This window comes from Danio rerio, chromosome 24 (genome assembly GCF_052040795.2).
Source record: "Danio rerio strain M-AB ecotype USA chromosome 24, GRCz13ab, whole genome shotgun sequence".
NCBI classification, from domain to species: Eukaryota; Metazoa; Chordata; class Actinopteri; order Cypriniformes; family Danionidae; genus Danio; species Danio rerio.
The window spans coordinates 30182432-30190808 of NC_141044.1; the positions used below are offsets into that span (position 1 = coordinate 30182432).

The window sequence follows — 8377 nt, forward strand, 5'->3', positions numbered from 1 at the left end:
TAGTTAACTTGTCTATGTTTAGATGTATATTAGATGTCTATTAAACACAAAATTGTTTGATGGGTACAAAAATAAAATAAATAAATAAATTATGACTGGATGGTAAAAAGTTGTCTCTAGAAGACTGGGAAGGACAGTGAGGTGGATTACAATTTCTTGAAGCTATTAATAAATAAAAAAAGAAGGAAAATTCACAAAACAAAAACAAAAAACATCAAAACACCTGCACCCTCCCCCAAAAAAACACAAGCATAAAAAATGTAAAACAAAATAGAATAAAAACACAACCCCCCACCAAAAAACTAACAAAAAAACAAACAAAAAACAAATATTACATTAAAAATTACACATACATTAAAAACAAAAATACTAAGAAAACGAACCCCCTATCAAAAAACCACAAACAAATTGTAAAATAAAACAGAATACAAAACAAAACCGACCCCCAAAAAACATAAACACAAATACTACATAAATTAAAAACTAAAGAAATTATATAAAACAAACCCCCTTTCAAAAAAGCAAGATATAAAACAAAAACAAAACACACTAACAAACAAAACACAACAAAAACAAACTAAAGCAACAAAATACAACGTGCAAAATACAACCTCCACCCGTAACACACAGACACACACACACACACGCACACACATATACACACACACATATACACACGCACACGCACACACACACACACACACACACACACACACACACACACACACACACACACACACACACACACACACACACACACACTCACTCTCTCTCTCTCTCTCTCTCTCTCTCTCTCTCTCTCTGAAGAATCCCATAAAGTTAAAGTCCAACATACTTTGTTAACCTGAAGGATTTTTTCCATAATGATTTTTACAGGAACTCAACCCATTACATTATGCATGTGATGTGTTTAACAGTTGAAAGACATGTCTGCAAATTTACCAGAATAAAGAACTAGTTGTAAATGTCTCTAAAATAAACAACGATTTTTACATTCATTAATTTTCCTTCGGCTTAGTCCCTTATTTATCAAGAATTACCACAGCAGAATGAACCAACAACTATTGCAGCATACTGTATGTTTCACGCAGTGGATGCTCTTCCAGCCACAACCCAGTACTGGGAAACACCCATACACTCTCACATCCACGCACACTACGGCCAATTTTGTTTACCCAATTCACCTATAGCACATGTCTTTAAACTGAGGGGGAAACAGGAGCACCCAGAGAAAACCCATGAGAACACGGGAAGAAACATGCAAACTCCACACAGAAATGCCAACTGGCCCAGCTGGGACTCGAACCAGCAACCTTTTTGCTGTGAGGCTACCCACTGAGCCACATGGATTTCTCCATGAAAAATTGATTACTCCAGTGCAAAACAAAACTATTATTTTGTCTAACAGTGAAGCATTCTTAACCCTTCCACATAAAGAAGCTCACATTATCCTTTGCTAACACATCCATCTTTTAGCTTTTCTCAATCTAAGCATGCTTGTTTACCTTTCCCTGCGCTCTACGCCACAGCATGTAATTACCAGCAAGTAAAATCATTAACACTACAGCTTTAGCCCCCCCTAGCCCAGGCCCCCAAAACCCCATTCTGTCCTTTTCCCACCTCGCCTCTCTTTACCCCCGAGCTTCAGATCCAATCTGTCTTTTCTTTCAGCTCTCCTCATTCCCTTCATTCCTGAGGACGGCTGGAGTCTGAACTTCTGCAGGGCCGAGGGGGGCGTTAAAGGGCTAAATCCCCCGAGAGAAAAGTGGTAGAGATACGTACAATGTCAGAGCCGGGAGAAGGGGGTGCCGGACCCCCTACCTTCACGGGTCATGTTGTTGTGACCACATCACAGTGAGTGTCAATCATGAAAAGCACAGAGAGGCCTTTCATGGGCTGGTGAGGGTCCCAGTGATGTGGGGTATTCCCTAGACCACCTCCATGTCGCCACACACACGAACAGCAGGCTATTCACAAAATCAAAACAACACTAGTCAAACAAATCTCTTCTTTAGCTTCAACGAGACCTGGATGTGATGCATTTACCTAAAGCCCTTTGAAATATGTTTTTAATTTTATTTTTTGGGGATTCTGCATTTCAATTTTCCAGAAATAGTTAAAATACATTTTAGTAATCAATACGCCTGATTGAAACCATCAAATTTATCAAACTAAATGAATATTTTAGGCATTCAGTTTAAAGTCTGCATGAACTGGAAGATACTTTTATTTTAGTATGTTGATGTACTTTAAATGAAATGGAATATTGGATAGGGGGTTGGTTTTTTGTGCATCATACTCTCATAGCAAACTAACAGTACGAAGCCGACAAAAACTCGCTTAGATAGAGAAAGATAGCCACTCTAAACACAGAAGTAAATGGTCAGAATTTGATTGAAGATTACCAAAATATTTTTTATTCAGTGGATCAACTGTTCACCAAAAGAACAAGGTACCTAGGTACCCTAGGCTTTTGACCATTTTTTTGGAGATGCTGTGATTTTTTGCTGTGCAATGGTAGATTTTCCTCACATAAGTTAAGGTAAAAGGCCAGTGGAATGACACATTTAGATGACTCTAGAACACAAGTGTCATATCCAGTTGCTGGAGGGCCAAAGCTCTGCACAATTTAGTTTCAACACTAATTAAACACACCTGATCAAACAAATTAAGTTCTTCAGTTGTGTTTGAAACCTAAAGTAATGGCTGATTTATACTTCTGTGTGACGCGCACGTGTATGCATTGGCGCACGTGGTCGCATAGCCGTCGCTGACACTGACGCGCACCTCTCAAAACATGTAACTACACATTGCATGACGTAAACCGCAAGCTATGTGATTGGTCAGCTTGGTATCGCTGAAGAGTGTTGGCACGCGAGAGTGATGGAGCAAGTGTTTACAAGTGTTGAGTCCCATGCAAAAAAGCTCTTGATGGAAACTGCTGTTTTGTGTTTACCATATGATTAATGTTGTTGCACCTCCACCGGTTCCCGCCTTAAAATTAGAGAGTTTGTGCTACTTGTACGTTCAGAAAAAACAAAACACCAGAAACTCGCCACAGAGGAATATAAAAACCCACTGCCAGTTAGCGTTTCGGAAGTGTTTTTGCTGAGGAACACAAACAGTGCGCAGAAGTATAAATGCACGGTAACGCTCATTGCATGTGCCGTGGGTCAGAAGTATAAACCAGGCCCTGTTGAAGCAGGGTTGGAACTAAACTGTGCAGAGCTGCGGCCCTCCAGGAAATGGATTTGACGCCTGTGCTCTAGAAGGTAGGAGGGTAATAATATATTGTTATTTAAAAATATCATGATATAAAAATGTAATGAGTAATACTGATGTAAATAATATTTAATTAACAATTTACAGTCAGCTTCATACAGGCAGCTTACCGTATTTAAAAAGTATAATTCACAATTTCTCACACTCATTGAGGTTGAAACCTAGATTCATCCATCAAACACAAATGGAGAATATTTTTAATAAAGCCTGAGAAAATTTATGTTCCTCAATATATCAGTCGTAATGTGTCCTAAAATTATCAGTCAATCAACGTCAATCAAAAAATTTTGTCAATTTTCTCAAGCGAGCCAATTTTGGAAAAAACTAATAAACATATGCTGTATAAGTTGGTGGTTCATTCCACTATGGCAACCTCAGATTAATAAAGGGGCGAAGCCAAAAAGAAAATGAACGAACGAATGACTTATTGGTAATACAGTAAATACATGCGAAATTCCTGAATCCTCATCAGCATCAATAAGTCAATACAAAAGATAGCCCGCTATTGGCTGAGCCAGTGTTGCTATGTAAAGATCAGTCAAGATGCTTTAACAAGACAATACTCTAACAATGGCACCTTATTATTAATAAGCATTTATTAGAAAGTACTGTCAATGCATTAACAACAATACAATTTACCTTTAAAGCTCATTAAAAAGACAGCCTGCCAAAAGCAAAACCATAAGAAAGATTCAATTCCTTTCAGAAATCTGCTCTTGCATCTGGCAGGTTTACAGCTCCAGATGTGGACCCACTATGGCATGGGCCTATAATCCAGCTAATGGCACATAATAACACTGAGGAAGCTGGGAAACCAAGAAAACCATCACTTTTTCCTCTCCATTTCCCCCCTTCGTTCCTTTATTCTCTCATTCCCTCAGCCCTGATCAGCTGACACACATACACGTGCACGCACACACACACACACACACACACACATGCTCAGGCTTGCACACGCACATTCCTAGAGACTGAGAAACAATCTAAATGTCAAATTTTTCCCCCTGCAAAGTAACTCTTCTCACCTCGCAGCGCTCAGGCTTTCCTTCAACCCGACGTTGACTCACGTCTGCGACTCTGATCAGCATTTACAGCCAGATGACATCATCTCTTTAAAAATATCTGGGCCACAATGGAGTGCAGGCGATAACGGTCCAGACAAGGCACAGACAGGAAATTGAGGACACATTACAGGAGTGTGGCAGAATAAAGACCCAGCTCACTGGCTTTTATTTTTGTCTGCTGTAAGTGGAGTGCTCTAGTATGAATTGTTGGCCTGAAAACTAGCAGAGGAACTCAGTCTGTCTATATCAAACTAAAGCTACAAAGTTAAAGAGTGAAGGTCAGCTCACACCAAAAATGATAACAATAACAATATTAGGGCTGCATGATACTGGGAAAATATGCAGTGTAGGATTTTGCGACAATAGTATTCATTTGGATATAACATCTCCAAAGCAAAATGCTATTTTTTTAAATCATTTATGATAAAATAAACAAATAATTATTTTGAGCTCACTACTATTGGTTCAATTTTAGGCCAGTCTAGCCAATAGCACTACTACTGAGTAGGGAGACAGGTATAAAAAAAAAATGGCCCCATCTGATCGGTCAAATTTAGATAAACAACCTATGCATGCAACACACAAATGAGTATAAATTGGTATAAAAAAGGCATTTAAGGTGGCATTAAACTCTGTTTACACCTGCTAATGTAATACATTTTCAATCAAGCTGATCACAAGAGCATGATAACAAATATAATAGGGCTGCACAATATAAATGGTTTCAGTATAAATATTGCAATGTGCTCATCTTCAAAGGAACACATGAGTCACTGGTAAGTTTAGCCCATAAGAGAGTGAAAGCTTACCATTTTTATGTGCTTTTAAGGTCTGTGACTGAGCATTCTATAAGAGTTTAAAACATTTGGGTATTAAAAAAATGATGATGTTTGGTGGTTTAACAAAAATTAATTGTAATAAATTTACACAGAATTTTTGACAAAAAAGGCGGTTTTCTTGCCTGGAATTTTTGTCTCATTTCTAGTTCAAATATCTAATAGGGCTGGGCCATAAAATAACCATATCAGTATTTATTGACCGAACACCATTGTTGATATCGGAAAAAAAAGTTCAGTACGAAGTTTCGGTATGAAGCGATATCCGCTTGCTTCCGGGTCCAATCGCTCTATCAAACTGTATGGGAAGACTCATAAAATGGTAATAATACATTTTTACAAAGCAATGTAATACTTTGGAAGTTTACAATCGCAATTTTTATATCCATGCCTAATGTCCAGTGGCTAGGAAGTGATAAATTATGTCAAATTATTAAAAGTTTGGTATTTGTAATGCAGCAAGACCATGATTTTATATCAAATTCAATTCAAAGGGTCTTCATTAATATGCATTAATATGCATGATAGCTTCGTTTTTACCTCTACAGTATTCAGATTCAGATACAGTATTCAGATTAAGTATTCAGACGGCAGAGAGATGCCTCGTTGTGTTGCCAAACCAAGTGGGAGAAGAATTGTTTGGAGATACGGGTCATCAGTGTTGTGTTTTTAAATGTGCTGCAACAAAGATTTTGTTTTCATCTTCCCTCTCTGAGAGCGCAGCTGGACTCACGTGTGTATTACAGTGCATGTGACGAGTGACAGAAATACATGTCTAAGGAACAATTTTTACCGAGAGCTTTTCTCATCTGGAAATGATGAAATCCGGATTTGCTGCTCGTCTCCTTTTAATAAAGTCATGGATCCAGTGGGTGTTGATTGTCCTGTTACAGATTTGGTAAGTAAGTGATCAGTGTTCTTTGTTTATACAGATGGTAAAGTTAGTTTGTATCGTCAGCAGTACTATTTCAGTGTTTAAAACAGACCTTAGTCAAACGATTTCTAAGTTACTCAGTTTACAGTACGTTAATATCACTACAATTTTATGGACTGAAAGATCCGCAGTAAATGTTGCTCTCTAAGTGTAAACATTTAAGCACCAGAATCAAACTATTACTGTCGTGTAGGATTTTCGCCGCATTTTGTGACCGAAATAACACACGCGGCTTTCTGGCTTTTTACCTACCGAGTGCATCCAAGTTACAGAGAAATGCGGAGAGTTTTTTCTCTCTCATTTGCCGTGCGGTATCAAACATTGCATTAAAAATACACGCTTCCAGCAGCTCCTCAAAACAAATATCTCGTTTGTCACGAGGGGCATGAATGAAATTCCTGAATGAAAGAGCCAAACTGCAGTTAAAGTCCACCATTTAATAATTTGGCAAATAATTTGATTACTGATGTCCATGTAAACACAGTCACTGTCTTTCTCCCATGCGTCTGTGTGTTTGCGGGACATGCCCACTTTCCTGACTTTTTCCAAAGTAGACGTGTGAAAAAACCCTGCTGAAACAGTGGAGTTTCATGGCCCTTTAAAGTATGATATGACGGAAATGTCCATAAACGAATATTTTCTCTATTCAATTGAGTAGCGGCTTGGACCCGGAAACAGTATTCAATACATCACGACTTAACAAGCGGATATTTTTATTACAATGTGTCTGCTGAGTGCGCACCTTGAAAGGAATGCCAATAAGCTTGGGATGCAAGTTTGTCATTCCAATGGAGGTGCACGACGCGCATATAGGAGCGACCTGCACATGTTGTGCAAGTAACGCACACGTGACACGCATGATTTTCCTGGCGCACCTAGCTGAAAAACATCTGAACTTTTACAAATGCATGAATCGCAGTGCACTTGTAGCAAGTAGAACAGGTAATGGCGGCCAGTAAAAGCAAAAGCAGCGTGTGTTTTGCTTCCACACAAGTCACACTTTGTATGGAATATACACATTTCATTAATAACAGTAGACTAATTACCTGAGACAAACACAGCGCACCCAAACAAGCAGTGCTTTTTAATTTTCTCCATTAACTTGCAGAGCTGCAGCAATGATTTGTTTGTTTGTTACCCTTTGAAAATGATTGATGGTCACCTAGTTAACAAAAAACTTCAGGGGACTGCAAGCGCGAGCTGCGGAAACCACGCCCTCGCGTTAGTCACTTCAGGTCAGAATAACTGTACCTTATGCAAAAATGAGCGCCGTATAGCCGCAATAAGGTGATTATAAATAAAAAAAGCATGTAAGGAGGTCACCAGATTGGCTTTTTGGTTTCTTTTCTAGTGCATCCTAGCCACTTGCACCCAATCTGAAGAATTTTTTAGCATAGTGGTAATGTAGTCATTCAACTTCACAATTAATGTTGCAATATGTGTTTGAATAATGATGGCTGGATTCTTTACTTGAAAGCTCAGATTTGATTATGATAATTAGTTTAGTTTACAGAGTTTGAAGTTTTTTATTATTATTCACACCTCAAAGTTTGCTTCGATTTTTCATCATTTAAACTTTAACATTACACACACTTTGTACCATTTTATTTATCAAGTTTGAGTTTCTTTAACACAGTTTATTTTATTATAAAGAGATGATATATTGTTTCAATATTTTTGTTTTTGAAGTCATGTTGGTAAATTAAAACAAAGTGGTTAAAATACCTAAATGTATTGTTAAAAATATTTAATAATTATCGATATCGAATGATATGAAACATGATATTGTGAATTTTTTTTGCAATATTGCAAAGCGCTAATATCTACAAGATTTTACCTACCCCACTGGCAGATCATTTGCTTGTTTTAAGAAAAAACTCAATTTTGACTTCTGAAACTGAAAACAAAACAATATTTTGACTTGATGCAAGAATTTCTTGATATTTTAACTAGAAAGCAAAATAAGAATAATGAACTGCCCAATAGAGCTAATCAAAACATCTTGTTAAACTGTATTCATATAGCAATATTTAAATCGCAGAACAATTAAATTTCGCAATATCAGATTTTTCCAATATAGTGCAGCCCCAAAAATAGCATCAATGGAGTCTGAATAGTTTAAAACCATTTCTAAAAAATAACTGAAAACAGGCTGCTTTTATAATGTAAACACTTGCATGGTTTAAATGCGTTCACACGGCCACAAAAGACCAGCTCTCTGGCTACTGACCAAACATGTGAATGGCCTTTTTTGATAAAGA

At 37.6% G+C, this 8377-nt stretch overlaps 1 protein-coding gene across 2 annotated transcripts in view; it reads right to left on the reverse strand.

Annotated features, from left to right (window-relative positions):
* fndc3bb (fibronectin type III domain containing 3Bb) overlaps positions 1–8377 on the reverse strand; it is a 136550-nt gene that overhangs the window by 107265 nt on the left and 20908 nt on the right. The window contains exon 1 of one of the 2 annotated variants that reach the window (XM_087309645.1): positions 4308–4585. The exons of the other annotated variant lie outside the window; for it this stretch is intronic. The gene's annotated coding sequence lies outside the window, so the exon portion shown is untranslated. Of the gene's footprint in view, positions 1–4307; positions 4586–8377 lie in introns of those variants that run through there. 2 annotated transcript variants of the gene reach the window in all.